This window comes from Pollicipes pollicipes, unplaced genomic scaffold (assembly GCF_011947565.3).
Source record: "Pollicipes pollicipes isolate AB1234 unplaced genomic scaffold, Ppol_2.1 Scaffold_5724;HRSCAF=6776_pilon_pilon_pilon, whole genome shotgun sequence".
Taxonomy (NCBI): domain Eukaryota; kingdom Metazoa; phylum Arthropoda; class Thecostraca; order Pollicipedomorpha; family Pollicipedidae; genus Pollicipes; species Pollicipes pollicipes.
This window is the reverse complement of record NW_023596746.1, coordinates 4,954,678-4,970,893: the sequence shown is the minus strand read 5'-3', so window position 1 is coordinate 4,970,893 and position 16,216 is coordinate 4,954,678.

Genomic DNA, 16,216 nt, shown 5'->3' with positions numbered 1-16,216 from the left:
CAACAAAAACAACGGCCGCGGTCGGAAATGCGGGCTTTATTTGAATCCCACAAATGTCGCGGGGAAGCGGGTAGTGAGACGGTGTACTCTGGGTTTTATTTCCACTCTGCTGTGCGGCGGAGTCTGATCCAACATTTACAGCTCGGACCCCGGAGCTATGCCTCGTAGTAAACTGAGCCGGACGGTACTAAAGAGGCCGCGTACAGGCACGGCACGAGCCGAAAGAATCTGCCGAACGGCGTGAGCGGAGCAAAAACGGACATGTGGATGTCTAGGATGACACCGCCCGTAAAAACGCCTGCTGCTCAAGAGTGAGCACGGCCTTGCTGGGGCGGTGAAGGTACCGGCACGCGTGCCGTGCTGGCGTGGAGCCAGAGTGGGCTCCGGACGATAGGACCGGCGCCCGGCGTCCGGTGTGGCCGGGTCACGCCCCTCTGCCGGGACGACACGCGGCCGCGTGCCCGCTCCGGGCGCAGAAGGCGGCGTCCCGGCGGCGCCAGGCACGCACTGCGGTCTGCTTCAGTGGTGGTAGCGGCCTCGTCACGGCGTCCCGGCAGGCCACGGCTGGCTGCTCGCCGACGTGATGGAAGTGTTCCGGTGACGCGTCCTAACGAGGCGGTGTATCCAGGCGCTGGCCTTGTTCAGTTAATGCCTGTTGTGTCTTGTGCTGACAGCGATTGCGGGCGGATTACCCTACAATGACTGCCTTCTCTCCTTCGCTGGCGGTGTATTTGATTCAGCGGGTTGTTAGCAGTTTTGTAGCTGCTGTACACAAAACAGTATGATGTTTTGCCGATTGTTTTCCGTGAAAAAGAAAGACGCGCGTGGAATGGCATCGTGATCGTGACAATCGTGACGTGTGCATCGTTCCCGAGGGTTTCCAACGACAATGACGATGAAGCAATGAAAATCCAAACAATGGGGTGAGGTTTATTCAACAGCGATGTGCGGGCCACGCCTCCCGGGTCGTTTTAATTCGATTAAGTTCTCACTCTACTGGTCGACGGACGAGGCTTGCCACGAAGATCCCGTTAATGATCACGTGCACGATTTGTGGCTTACTGATGAGTGTTTAGCTACGGATGGACGTCTGTGAATCTTCACGTGATCACGTGATCCAATTTCGTACAAGTGGATTGACGTGATCCTTCTGGACCTGCACAGGGGAGGCATAGGTCGTTCTCAGGCGGTTCTGTAGTATCCTTACGACACGCCCTCATGGCGAAATATTTCAGTTCTCGTGTCTCATCTGTAGGATCAAGCTGTCCCATAGCGACCGGTGTTGCATATTGCACGCTTATACTTAAGATCAGATATTGTTCGTCTGGGAGCTCATACGACCACTGATGCGTCGGATGAACTCACTGATTCCGGTTCTAAATCTTAGAACCGTATGTCAGAGATATTTTACAAGTGTGACCGAAGTGTAACCGCTGATATGTTCGGATTGCGTGGCGTGCTTCTACACATTCGGGTGACGCAACGAGGAAGTGGACTTCTAATGCGGTTCTAATGTTTTGCCGTCCACGACAAAAGTGCGATGTCTGCAAGTGCTGCACTGGTATGTTGTAAGGCTTCAGGGCAGTGCAGAGATTAAAGTACAGTTCCCGGTACGCACGCACGTGCCCGTGCATGACTCGACGCGTGATGACGACGTTGGTGGAGACGAGTGAAAAAACATGAAGCGACCTAGTCATGCGTGGGTAAGAGTCATGCCCGCCGCTACAAATCTATCGGCGATCAATCTAAGCGACGGCCGATGGACGTAAACGGCCTCTACGCGGGTGTGGTGGGGACCAGGCTTAAGAATACCAATAGGGGATCTGGTGAGCCATCATTGGGCTCGGCGTGATGTGACCACGTGATGTGGACTGTTGTGTGAGCCAAGCGTTGCACTGCTCTTTCCAGCATATTCGCGAATGGATGATAACAAATGGCAGTTGCCTCGGAAGCGTACAAGCTCCAGTCCACTAACATGTGGTGGAGATATGTCGGTCTGCAGTTGTGGACTGTCAGTGGCGGGAGATCGCTGTGGTGGGGGTTGTTCCGGTCGGCAGCTGTGAACCGTGAGTGGTACGAGATCGTTGTGGAGGGGATGTTTCAGTCTGTGGATGTAAGCTGCTAGCGGCAGGAGATCGCTGTTGTTCACCGCGCCGAGCTGAACATGGATAAAACATTTTACTACATCGTTTTTGTGGAGGACCTTAGGAATGACGTTTCATTGTGTGGCTAGGTAACACCACGTTTCTGATGGCGTGTTAAACGGTATATTATGTGTAATAATGCAAAAGTGATGAAACCCTCCCTGCGTGCTAAGCGGTATATTATGTGTAATAACGCAAAAGTGATGAAACCCTCCCCATTCTCCCTATCCTCCCTAATCATTCTTATTGTATGACCGATAAATGCTAAATGTTGATTATTTATCCTGTCGAATATTTATTTCGCGTATCCGTTCAATTATTTTCCCCTTCCCGGTAGCTTACAACGTGCAGTGCGGTGAGCTGGGCCCTAGATCACAGGAGCCGGACTACGATGCGCTGAAAGCCGCATGCGAGGCTGTTGACGACATGTGACGGGCGATATATTTCATCCCACGTTTCGAAACGCCGGTCTGATCCGACGCGGAGCCGACGAGAAACGTTCCATGCCCCGGTGCCGTGCGCCGATCGCATTCAGACCATTTGACCGAAACGCTTTACTTGCGCCCCCCATTCGTGGTGGGCTGACGAAACACGCTGGGAAAAGCGGCCGTTGCAGGCGGGCCGCCACGGATTTGTTCGAAAGTGATGCCCGATAGCATCGGCGCGCTGCCGGCCACCCGAAGCTGGTTCGGTGGGCCCGCTCTGCATTCGTCGGTGTTGTGTAACTGGTCACGGAATGTTTGCCGGCCACCGGGCGGATTGGTGGTCTAATGGCAGCAATGAACGGCGCCGCCGCCGGGCTCGCCGGTGACGGCGCCCCACAGCCGGGGCCGGGGTTCGGCAGGCGCGGGCTCGGCCCCCGCTGGAAAGCTCGCCGCCAGACCTGACTCGGATGAGAGGGCGACACTGGCCGATCGCGCTGTGGTGGAGGCGCTGTCGCCGGACAGAGAGGCGCACGCTAAATGCGTGTGGCAGACCCAGGCATTCGCCGCTGCTTCCAAAGCAGAAACAGAAAGGGTTTACATGTGGCGTGCTCTGCGTTCAAGAGAGGCACTTGTTCGAATCCGAGATTGACGGTATGGCGTCCAAACCGGCCGGCTCGTAATGCGCATGACTGCGGTCGGCGCGCGTGGCCCTGAGCCGCGCGCCTGCCGTCGATAAACTCCGTTTTGACGGCGCTGTTTTCGGCGGCCGGCGCCTCGTTTGGAAGCCGCCGGCCGCCATTAGAGATGTTCATTAGCGCGGTCGCCGCCATCAGCCAGCCGGTATTGCGCCGCCGCCTGAAGACCTCTCCTGCGACGCGCCCCGGCCGGCCGACGGCACCGATTCGCGTTCTGAGCGGCGCGCGCCAGAGCCCGGCCGGAGAGGCGCCGCCGGCGCGTCATCGCGGCGCGGCGGGGGTTTTTGCGCCGCGGGGTGCGGGCGGGCGCGGGCGTGGCCGGTGGCAGATGACGGGGACAGGGCCGCGCGCGAAGGCGAGCGAGCTCCGGCGCTCCATGTCATGACCAGCGGGTGAAGGCTGACGGGCGGCGGCGATGGCGGTCGCTGCCGACGGACGGCTGAGTAACGGACGCTGGCGGAACTGGCCCCGGCGGGGTGCAGTGGAGGGACCTTGCACGGTAGCTGCTGGGCGCCGGCCTCGCGCTGTCTATGCAGCGGCCTCCCCCGGTTGCAGATTCCGCTTCCGGGCGTTGTCCGCCGGGGAAGTCGGCACCGTCCAGGCCGGACGTTTCCGTGCGGCGCGCTGGCGCGGCGCCGGGCCTTGGACGGTTCCCGTGGCCGGAGTGGCCGGCGCGCTGGGACGGCGGTGCCCGCGGCGCAGTCCGGCCCGATCTGGATCAGGGACGAGGGGTCTTCGGCCGCGGACCGCCTCCTCCCCCCCCCCCCGCCGCCTGCCATTCCGCCAGACTGTCGGCGGCCGGGCAGCCTCCCGGCTGGGAGGAATGTCCTGGGAGGGGGTACGCTGCCGTGCCGGCGCGCGTGTGACCCGGGTCGGGGGCTCACGTTCGCGACTCTTCAGGTCTCACCGACCCGTCACCGTCCGCTCTCGCGCCCGGCGTGGGTGTCGGCCGGCCGCGGCGGTCGCCCGAGCTCGCTGGAAAGCCGGCCTCGGCGGCGACGCGGTGGGCTCCAGCCCTCGTGCTCGCGGTGGCGGCCGCCGTGATAGGCTGGCCGGGCGCGGTCAACTGAGCGAACTGTCGGACTCGGAAACAAACTTAGCAAACCGTGTCGAACTCAGGGATCAGCCCGCGGCACCGGCCGACTGCCGGTACCGGTCCCACCCAGCCCTAGTCCGCCCCTTCACCGATTAGTGAAGGTGGGCGCCAGCCCGTGCGGTCAGCACCCCGTAGACGTTGCGGACGTGAGCCGGTGTGGTCAGCACCCCGTGGACGTGGTGGACGTCAGCCGGCGTGGTCAGCATCAGCACCGGCTGATGTCCGCAACGTCGTGACGTTGCGGACGGACGGATGGACGTCCACGGACGTAGCCCGTGGACGTTGCGGACATCAGCCGGTGTGGTCAGCGCCCCGTGGACGTTGCGGACATCAGCCGGTGTGGTCAGCACCCCGTGAACGTTGCGGACATAAGCCGGTGTGGTCAGCACCCCGTGGACTTTGCGGACATCAGCCGGTTTGGTCAGCACCCCGTGGATGTGGTGGACATCACTCCGTGCGGCGAGATGCGGCCACATTGGCGCGTGCGATTAAGACCGCCCTGTGTGTGGGCGGGTATGATCACGCGGTGTCGGCTTCGGCGTCGGTGTGTCTCAACGGCCGCCTGATTATGTGGACGGGCCGGCCGGCGGCTTGCCTCATCCCCGCGCGCCGCGCGGCCTGTCCGCCGCGCGCCGGCCGGGAACGCAACCCTAATGGCTTCAGTTACGAAAACGCCAACCGCTCGCGCCCGCGCGTTACACTCGCGCGCACATACATGAATAGCCGGTTGCCGGGGAGGGGGACCGGTGGCTGACCGAGCCGCGTCCGTCCCGCCCCCGCCCTGTCCCCGGCGGCCCGGCGGAGGGGCGGCTGTCCTCCCCGGACCCGCCCCGACCGCCGCCCCGACGGTCCGCAGCTGGCTCGGCCGGGCTGTCTCTCCTGAGAGCCGGCCGACTCAGCCGTGGGGGCGGCCGACTCAGCCGTCGGCTGGCGTCGCGCTTCGCGAGGCGCTGCGCCGGATTGGCAGCCGCTCGGCGGGCGCCCGGCGGTCCTGTCGCGCGCTGCCGGAGCTGCGGCGCAGCTGACGGGCTTGATCCCGGCACAGGCGCTGGATGGGGGACCTACGGACCCGTGGCCTGTCACGAGTCGTCCCGCGCTCGTCACGCGCCGGCCGTCACAAGCCGGCCGTGTTGTTCGCTGGCTCCGGCGTCGTCGCCGCGCTTCGCCGCCTCCGTCGCCCTGACGAAACGCCGCACGCGCTTCAGTCGCCGCCGCTCAATCGGCCCCAATTGCCAGCGCGGCGGCGCGGCGCGGCCGGCGATCGTATCGGCTGTTGTTCAGCGCGGCGCGCCGCCGGGGTGCGGCGACGGCGGCCGGAGCGACGCGCGCCGGCGGTCGCTCGGCGGCACCCCGCCGGCCCCGCGCGCCCCCTGATTGCAGGAGCTGCCGGCCGCCGTGGGGCCGTGATACGCGCGCTATTCGCCGCCGCCCGGCGTGATGGGATCGGGCCTGGTTATTCTCGACGGCGGCGCGTGATCGGGGCGATCGTGCCGCGGCCGCGGTCGGGGCCCGCCGTCATCGCGCCGGGCTGGATTGAAATCCGGCGGCGGCGGTGGCCTATAGCAGGCGCCTCCGACGGCGGCCGGCGCACGGCCGCGCTCGCAGGGCTGATTGACGCCGGGTCGGCGCGGCGGGACTCGCGGCGGGCGCACCGCCGCCGCCGCCGGCACCGGACCGGGCGGAGCAGCTCGGGGAGAGAGCACGGCCCCGGGGGCCGGCGCCGGGCGAGCGGCGCGCGGCCATCGGCCGCCTATCACGCGCTCGTTATAGAATGCGTGCGGCCATCGGCCGGCGGTTGTGTATGTGCTGATGTTCAGCTAATTATAGCGCCTGTGTCGGAGAGAAATCTGGTGCCGTGCGGGGAGATTATCTGTCTCCCGACTGATCGATGTGCGGATAGGGCACACGCGCGAAAAATACCGTCACCACTCGGGGACTTGGATGCATGCATGCTTGGGTCTTGCGTAAGTGGTTTTGGCTGGTCAGCTGCTCGACTCCAGCAAATCAAGTATAAAGTTCATGCCCTGCATAGCGTGGTAGACATGTTCCCGCCCCAGATACAGTGATGTTTGCTTGCAGTCACTGAGTTGTCCATCTGATCTAGGCGATAGTCAATCCATTTCAAGACTAATTGGACCACTCTTTTCTTGCCTGGGCCGCGCTCATGTGTGCTGTGAGGCCTTAATCTCATTACGCACTCATTGCTGCCGACTACCATGTGTGAAAACCATTAACTTGGTCTGCTATCAAGGCACCGTTTTCGTCACGGGTTAATTGATTTAATCAATTTTGATCAGTGAAAATGTCATTGACGCACGAGTGACCTAGTTCAGCGTTTCTCGCCATTGTCGCGCTGCTCCGGCGGGCCGCGTGGTACGTGCTGACGGCCGATACCGGGTGTGGCTGGAGAGCACCGGCGGCGGGCCGCGTGACACGTGCCGACAGCCGGTGCCGGGTGTGGCTGGAGAGCACCGGCGGCGGGCCGCGTGACACGTGCCGACAGCCGGTGCCGGGTGTGGCTGGAGAGCACCGGCGGCGGGCCGCGTGGCACGTGCCGACAGCCGATACCGGGTGTGGCTGGAGAGCACCGGCGGCGGGCCGCGTGACACGTGCCGACAGCCGATGCCGGGTGTGGCTGGAGAGCACCGGCGGCGGGCCGCGTGACACGTGCCGACGGCCGATGCCGGGTGTGGCTGGAGAGCACCGGCGGCGGGCCGCGTGACACGTGCCGACAGCCGGTGCCGGGTGTGGCTGGAGAGCACCGGCGGTGGAGCGTGTCCGCGGGAGCGGCGCCACACGCGTCAGTGGGCATCCTGCCTCGCTGCCGAGACGTGAACCGGGCCGGGCGCCGGGACGTGCCAAACAGGGCCGAAGTCTTCCTGCCAAGCATGGCAACAAATGCGTCCAGCCTACCGGGATGGGGCCTGATGATTTCGAGTTCCATTTTCATAGAACAAGTAGACGAAAAATGGGTTCTACAACCCGTTTTAAACCCGCACCAACACTGAGCAACTAAAATACTTCCACTTGAACCTTGTCTCCGGCCGTAATGCTATGGACTGAAAGGCGGTCACGATGTAGGCGTCACTTCCGCATACTCAGCCCTCGTGGGGCAGCGCTATTGCCGACCGTTTGCAGAATTAGGCCGGCGTGACGGGAACACTCGTGGCAAAACGAACAAGCTAAATGGGTCAAGTGTGCATGCTAGAGCTTTTTGAGCATTTGACCGCGAGACGCTTTTCTGATTGACCGGAGCCTTTCAGAAGGACTCCAAATGGGCTCCAGAAACCTATTATACTCTTCTGTGTTATGGCAAGATCAAGCGAGTTCATTTCGCTGGCAACGCGTGTCAGCATTATCAGACACGTTTTGATGTCGAAACTACCGCGGAAATTGCAAGCTCGAACTCCCTTTTTCGTGCGTCTTTCTTCTTGCAAAATTAGTGGGAGACGCTCTTTGTCTGTGGCGCCCCACATGCCATACGCATGATTACGTGTTTGACCGGGGGTTTTTGTGCCCATGTGCCCCGTTCAAGTGGAGCACGACCACTTGGACGGGAAAGTGACTGTGCGCAGCACTTCTTTGTCTTCTTTGGTGTACGATTGCACCACTGTTACGCTCTTGCCAGCACGCTGCTCTGTTGCGGCTTCTGACGTCTTAGCAGTTGACAGGATCCGAAGTAAGGCGCTGAGAGCTGTGCACTGGGAGAAACGCTGCAAAACCATGCTGATGAGTTGAGGTTATGCGTAGCCGTTTTATTCAGGATGATCTCACTAACTCGTGATGTAATGCGTCCTTTAGCCGGACAATCAAACTTTTTATTTCTGTTTCCGGAAAAAAACTGCTAATAAAGTGCGAGCAAACAGCACGAGTCTCATAGCGCTTAGCAAGCGGCCCTTGTCATTATGTGCAATCTATAATACCTTTGATATCAACGTGAGAGACCTCCCGAGATATGTCGATCAAGCTCATCGGATAGTTTTGCCCGGGCCTTTTTATTAGACCAAGACTGCGGAGGGCTTGCGTGCCACGTAATGCCACGACACGGCTGCCCCGGGCCTGGCCAACCCATTTTGGCGAGCTGCCAACTGACCTTCACCTGTCAGCGGGTCAAGCGATGCGGCCGCCCGGGAACTCGCAGTCAGTAGCAGTCTTGGGAAGGCTTCAGAGCTGGGTTATTCGTACACTGAGGGATAAGAGCCATGGCCGTAGTCGATACCTCCAGCGTATTTCCGCCCAATGCTCTACAAGCGGGCTCGGCCTCCGAACATGCGGTGGCGGAAGATAGTGCTCAGATGTGCAGTGTAGCAAAGAGTGTTCCGAGCCTCTGCGCTCAAAAAAAAGTTTTGCGATGTACCAAATCATTGCCGTTTCGTTACCACAAATCATTTGTAAAAAAATGGGTTAGTAAACATCTTCTGACCATTGTTTCCTTGATAAACTTTTACGGCTTATCATAACGAATGACTGTGAATGGAAGGAATTGCACACATTTTGTGATGGATTTATTCTTTAGAACAAAAATCCACTAACGTGTTATGCTGAAAGCTCACCATGCAGTCAAAACATTGTACCCGCACTGTTTGTCATGCGATATGGTCCTATATCAGAACTTTGCAAGATTTGAGACGGTCTTCATGTCGTAGGGCGGATTATCCGACCACAGTGACAAACCTGCGTCAGGGCGGTAAGCGTCAGCCTTATCAGGACAGGAGCGACATGCATGCTGGAGTATGACTGCGTTTCGACACTGAATCAGATCGGTTTCGAGCCCGCGCTCACCGCGCCCAGCGCGCACCCGGAAAGTCATGCTTGCATGTCGGCAGTACGCGGCTTAGTTGAACGTCATATGATCGCCCGGTGCCAGGCACTTATCGTGCCGCGGCGACCGTAGGATCGCTTTCAGAATCACAGCTGAACATGATGGTGAACCTGATGAAAGTGACAACTGGCGGACCTCTGCGGCATGCGTCGCTGCAGTACGCGTAGTGGAAAGGCGCGGTGCATGATATTCCGCCGAGTGCGTCTTACCGCTTTCCTAGGCAGCTGTGCGCAATGCATGCAAAATACTATCTCGGCGATGAACAGCCTATCTAAGTGATGAAAAATGCATCTCGTGGCTGAGTGCTGCGACCCGAACTTTTGGAATATAGTGTAGGGGACCATCCGAGAGGACATGTAGTTGCGTCGAGTTTGATATACGTTCGGTGCTGTCTACCTAATTAAGGAGCCTGGTTAGGTTTGCAGCGATGTTGCTGCCTTCATACATATGAACGAATGTCACTTGCATTCGTCATCGGGCAACATTTGCACTCGGACGTGCATTTTTAGGCATATTATAGACGTGCATATTTTGGAGAGTATCGCCATTAATTAGCCGAAGAATTTCCACGAATTTGTTATGACATTCCCGATGATGTCATGCTGCTGACAGTAATTAAGATTCGTGTTCGCCTCGTGTCGTAAATCATGAAAACTTACGTATTTCCCCGCCAAAACGTCAACCATTTATCCTGGGAGACCCGACAATGCAACGTTTGCTACATTACTGATGCATTTGGTACAGACAGCTGATTTGGCCGTTCATGGGCCAATTGCTGTTTTAAAGCCGGCGCCGCCGCCGCTCTGTATGCAGCGTCGTATGCTGCCGCGAGCCCGACCGTCGCACCTGACGACAGTGATTGACACGCTGTTTTTGACCGTTGTTGCTCGCCGCCGCTCGGTCACGGTCGGAGGTCCGGGGCGTGCGCCCGCGGCAGCGCCGTGCCGTGCCGTGCCGTGGCGATCGCTGGCGGCGCCGGGCGCGGGCCCCACCGTTGGCAGAGCGCGGGGGACGGGGGCGCCCGGCCGCGGGCGCGGGTCGCTGCCCCGCCGCTCCTCGGCGTCGGCGTGCCACCCGCTGTCGCTGGTGTCAAGTGTGCCGGCCTAGCTGTTCCAGCCGTGGACAAACTGGAGGATTGTTGGGAGCTGCGGTGACTGCGCGACGTCTTCTCAACGCTCGGAGTGGTTCCGGCATGCGTTCGTTTTGGTTGTTGGATGTTGCGTTCCAGTTAGATTTTTGCGAGGCTTGCATAAGAATGCTTTCGTGACCTTATGTGGGAATAAACACAACTAACTTCCGTAATCAAATACAGCTGTTCGGGAAGTTGGGCTGGTTCATGAGGAAAAGGAACAAGACAGTTTTCTGTCAGGTAGATGAAGAGTACGCTTAAACGCATTTAATATTCAGAACTGTCGAGTTGTCGGTCCAAAAGATGACTTCTGATAAAATGTACAACTAGCCCTCCATGTTTGCTAGTTACCTACGTTAGGTGTGACATGTGTGGAACCTGCCCAGCAACCACCCTTCAAGCACTAGTCTAATGCGTATCAGCCACCCAGTCCAGTAATTATGCATTCTAACCTTCTAACCCGATTACTTCCGACATCGATCGCGGCCTGGTGGTCAGTACTGCTGATGTCTGGTGATCCTGGCACCGAAAAAATGTGCAAGCTCTTGTGGTTGCACTGCCAGGAGAACTCCAAAACCCAACTACCTTATTAAGAGGCTTGTTACGACAATCTCTTTTCCGTGGTAGAGCTGTCCTGTATTCACAGACGTTTGGCTCACATCGGAAGGTTGTGACAACTGGTCACGTTAGCTGCTTGCTGTTTGTAATACAGTGGGATTAAGGATTGTGTGTAAGCCTACGTGCCACATCTAACATTGGTAGCTCATGCTCCTTCGATAATTCATTTTTAACACGCCATTCCACGTGTAAGTCTGGGATTATGGGGAAGAAATCCCCTGATTGAACGCTCACAGTCCGCGTTGAATCTAACATAGCCTGGTCCTGAATGTGAGCGCAGCGACGTGGTGAGCTTGTGAGCTTGACTCCCGCGTGGACTGTCATCGGCAGCCGTCGGTGTAGAAGCTGCTAACTCAAGGGCCGGTGCTGCGGTGACGCACGGGGCCGGCCTGTTCCGCGGGCTGTCCGCCAGCGGCTCTCTCTTCAGGGCCGATGTTGGGAGGCCCTCCTCCTTCAGGGCCGATGTTCAGAGGCCCTCCCTCTTCAGGGCCGATGTTCGGAGACCCTCCCTCTTCAGGGTCGATGTTCCGAGGTCTGGGTGACAAGAAGTACTTTCACTGTTTGGGGGTTGGAAAGCCCACGCCCGCCTTGCACCAAAATTTTGAAACCCGCCCCGCGCCGCGGGGGCAGTTTTTGAGAACAACCCGCAGAGACTCGCAGACACTTTTTATTCGTGGTAAATATTTCTAATTTTACCATTGTGTAAGGTCCACAACTAAAAGCTACAACAATTCCTCAAGGCTATGTATTATTTTAGCTCAGTTTTCAGGACTAGCACGGAAAATTTGCATGTGCCATTCATGGCACATTTATTTGTTCATAATCTCAACATGCTGTTTGACTTAAAATAATAAACTACAAGAAATGTACCGATATTATCGCTAGTACTTGTTTTTCAAGTTGTTGAAGATTTCACATTTCATTTACTTTAAGGCCTAAAAGTTCAGCTCGTTGCAAGGAAACTTGAAATTTTCAAAAGGGGCAAAACGCTGTCACAAGGCATGTGGCCAAAGCAGTTTATGTCACATGAACTCATGTATATATAATATATATCATAACGCTGGATCAGATTACATCTAGCGTGCGTTCGACTATTATCTATTTCATGTGTATTTTACTATTTTAACTGACTATTTTACGTGTCAACTATGTCCAAATGTACTTCTTTACCAGCTCAAACGTACCTTAGGTGAACAAAATACTGCCATTTTACATGTCAATTTGTTTCCGAGCAGTTGTTTCACTTCAACGATCCAAGAGAAAAACCACATCGATGTCTCTGGGCGCAAAATAACCTCCGACGTCGGCGCGCCCTCAAACTTAAGTCATCACCACATCGATGCCTCATATCGATGTGTCCAAGTTTCGTAAACTGCTGACAACTTGGACCAGCCTTGGCCGTGCTCTTGGCTGTGCTGACGCCGCCCCAAGGCCGAGATGTGTGCGCCACAATCGTCCTTCGATGCTGCGGCATGGTGCGCCATTGGCCTGATGGCTAAACGCACCGTGGACGAAACCACAAAACTTGGCATGCATTCAGCAGACATTATCGTTCTATCTGGTTTACATAGTCGGTAGATAAGGTCTGAGTTACCGAAGACAGGTTTTGATGATAAGGTGTTTTTGATTTGGCTGACATTGGCATGCGTTTTAACCACAATGCAAGGTTCTTCTTTCATTCTATCTAAGGAAGACCGGTTGGGTGGAGTGTGTTGTTTTAGCATGATCCGAGCACTTCAGCCTATCGGCTTTGCCAAGCATTGTGTTCTCGTGGTGTGTATTGTATTTTTATGGCAGGTATTTAGCCTTACCTGCCATTCCTTCTCGATAAGTTCAGAATGGCGTTTGCTCTTTTGTGAGCTGTGGGGATTTCAACCTTTCAGAATGCATTTTGTTGTTGTTGTTTGTTGTTGTTTTGTTGCATTTTTCATTTTCTTGTCCGTCCCGGTGGCTCAGTTGGTTAGAGCGCCTGCCTTCCGATGCACCCGCCCGTGGCGGGGTGGGTTCGAGTCGCTTTAGGGCGCTCGCTATTTGCCCTTGACAGGTATGGCCTGCGGCCGGTGGCAGCGGTCGCGCTAAAGGTCGGTTGATGTCAGAGGGCAGGACGGACCGTGCCGAGCATTGCGGCACGTTAAGCTTTCGCCACCAAATTCTGCCGTTGCCTGGAATTGCGCGATCGGATGGTAGGGGTCAGGGCTCACACAACAAGCACTGCTTAGCGTGAGCTCTGATCCCGGAAATCCATCCATTCAAAGGGTTCGGATCAAATCTTTAAAAAAAGAAATTGTATAGTTTAATTGCAAGCAGTTGTGGTGCAGTGCTTAAGCCATGTTGTTCTGCTGATGAAGCTATTAGATTGCCATGGCAGGTATATTTTTGAAATATAAGCTGAAACATCCAAATGTTTAGTACGCTACTTCTTTGCTGTCACATATTTTGCGAAAGCTCTATTTTCATGAGTAGTTATTGCGCTTAGCTTATGGATGATTGAATGTGCATTTGTGTTGCAAATACACAGTTTGGAACCATTCATTTTTTAAAGGCCCGCCACTACCCGTGACTTTGTCCGAAATGTCCTCCAAAAGCCATGCGAGATTTTAAACTCCGCATGTTGCTTGCCTGTGGGGTTAAAAGTGGTAGCTCTAGTGGCAAGCTTATCCGCACCGACCCTTGTCCCGTACTGCCGAAGGGAATAGTTCGGCTTAGTGTGGAGCTTTGGGCTGAAATGTCCAGGCCGTAGGATTCAAAGAGATGGTGACAGCCATAACCGTATCATGGCCAAATACCCTAGTGCGGGCGCAATTTGTCATTGGTTGTGGAAAATGAAGCGACGCTTCATCAGGAATGACAACACCAACGGCCTACGGCCTGGCAGCCAATCGCCGCTGCGGTCGGTGATTGGTTGGATGTGACGTCGTGTGTGATAGACAAATATGAAAACACAAATCTTGCGACAAGGTGGCGGGCCGTCTTTGTCGCAAGATTATGATGCTTGTGCAAATTATATATATATATATATATATATATATATATATATATATATATATATATATATATGTACGGTGTGCCGACAGATGGTTCACGATTGTGGCCCCGCTGAGTGGCCTGAGCCGGGTCAGGGGGAGTGAGAGGAGGGGGAGGGCTCGGTCAGTCCCTCAGTACTGCAGGCACGTCAGCTGCTGCATGTTCAGCAAAGCGGTCAGAGCTGTGATGCTGGAAAACGCGGACTGAGTGCCTAGGACCCCAGAGAGGCTTTGAGAGAAACAATAGTGCCCTTCCAGGCATTAGCTAAGGTAGTGGTCAACATTAACGGCACATTTGATGAATTACTAACTGTTGTATGTCTGTATGATCGCACCTTGATGGACACGGGGAATTCGAAAGCGTTGTCTTGTGATTTTGTGGCTGTGTATCTGGTGGTAGAGAATCTGGAACCTGTCGACACAAATACCACATTATTTATTTTATTTGCGGCATATCTTGTCGGCAGTCGGTCACTAAATGCCGGAATGTTAATAAACCACATGTGGTCTGTTAAATAGCAAGCTTAGATTCCCTCATCTAGCTGTGTTGAAGGCCTTCGCCCAAGGCAGCGGCATTACTCGGACCTTCAGCATGCCGTGTTTATTGTGCGATCAAATCTTGGAATGCCACATCAAGTCTGAAATTACCAATTTGTCTCCGAAAGTGACACCTTGAAGCACAGCATTAATGATGCTGGCCGTAAATGAGCGCGATTATTGTTTCACGCCGATAACCGTTGGCCCAGTCATGAATAGCAATAAGCGCGCATGGGCCCAGCTTAGAAGCACGTCGCTCTGCATGCTTGTGTTTTTCTACTGGCCTGGTGTAAGTGCACTGGGTTTCATTGTCTTCTGTTGCAACGTGGGATTGTGTCATGGCTTCGCTTAGATGTCGCGTGTCTCTCGTGTGACAACTGGGACAAAGATTCTCAAAGCGAAGGACGGCGCAAAACGGCGTGCGTTCGCCTTGCGGAAAGTAGTTTCGGCCGGCCTTGGGGAATGTTGATACCGCGCTGGGCGGTGCCGCAATGTGCGCAGGCGAAATCGCCGCCAAATTACGCGGTCGGCGGTCGGGCAGTGGCGACTCTGGCGGCCGGGCGGCGGGCATTCGCGGAAGGCTACTGCATCTCCGCCGGCGCGGCGAGGCCGTCACGCGGCGGCGGCCTTCCGGCAGCTCGGCCGGGGCCGGGAACGCCGTGTGGTGCGGCCCGACCCGCCGCCGCCGCCGCCGCCGCCGCCGCCGCCGCCGCCGCCGCCGCCGCCGCCGCCGCCGCCGCCGCCGCCGCCGCCGCCGCCGCCGGCCGCTATCCTCCGCCTCCACCTCCACCTGCCTTGGCCCGTCAAGCGGCAAGGGTGTCTTGCTTCGCTCAGGGGCTGGCGTCTCCCGGTTGCCTGCCGCACAGCTGGGAGCGCCCCTAGTGTGACGCGACTCAGCGCGAGCTGTGGCGTGTGCCGCCGGGGGCTCTCGCGCCCCCGCGCCGGCCCCGCGCCGGCCTCGTTCGGTGCTGTCTGCACGGAGCCGCCGGGCACCGCTCGCTCCCCAGACATAGCGCTGTGCGAACAGCGTCCACAGGCTTAACTGCGCTACGTTTGCTGGGTGATTGTCACACTTCTCTGGACAATCTGCACTGCGTGCCGATTTTATGCGACGTGTGGTTTCATGGTGTTCCAGTGCAGAATGAGCGATGTGTTGCTGAAACATGCTGCTGGACTTGTGGGACAGGCGTATTAAGACCGCAAGATGTATTTTTAAACTAAGAGCGACTAATCCCGTCGTTTGTGTAGGACTTGTGGCAAAAGGATATTGAGGCCGCTAAAAACCTGTGAAAGTAAGACATGAAGGCAGACCCCTTTCATCTCTATCGTTCGGTGATGCTCTGACGTTGAACTAATGTATTCATTGTTTGTTGCGTTTTCAGGCCTGTTGCCTTTTTAATGTTGTTTCTGAACCGTTGCCCAAGCACAGGTAAACAGGGTGTCCTTCCCTCTATGTCAACACCAGAAAACATAAAGAAGAGTCGTGTAGACCTGGCAGGATTAGTGTTATGCAGTAGGTATGGCAAACCATATAGAGGGCCCAAAGCAGCTATAGCCAGTCAGTTAATGGCAGTCTGCCAAAACTAATCCCAAGAGCTACTAGAACTCATGCAATGTTGGTAAGGGTTATCAGCCACACAGGTCGGAGGGAGATTACCGGCTCAGTTTCACGCTGGGTCTTGAGCTGCACCTCCAAGTAGCCCACACAGCTAAGCAGAGCTTGTTGC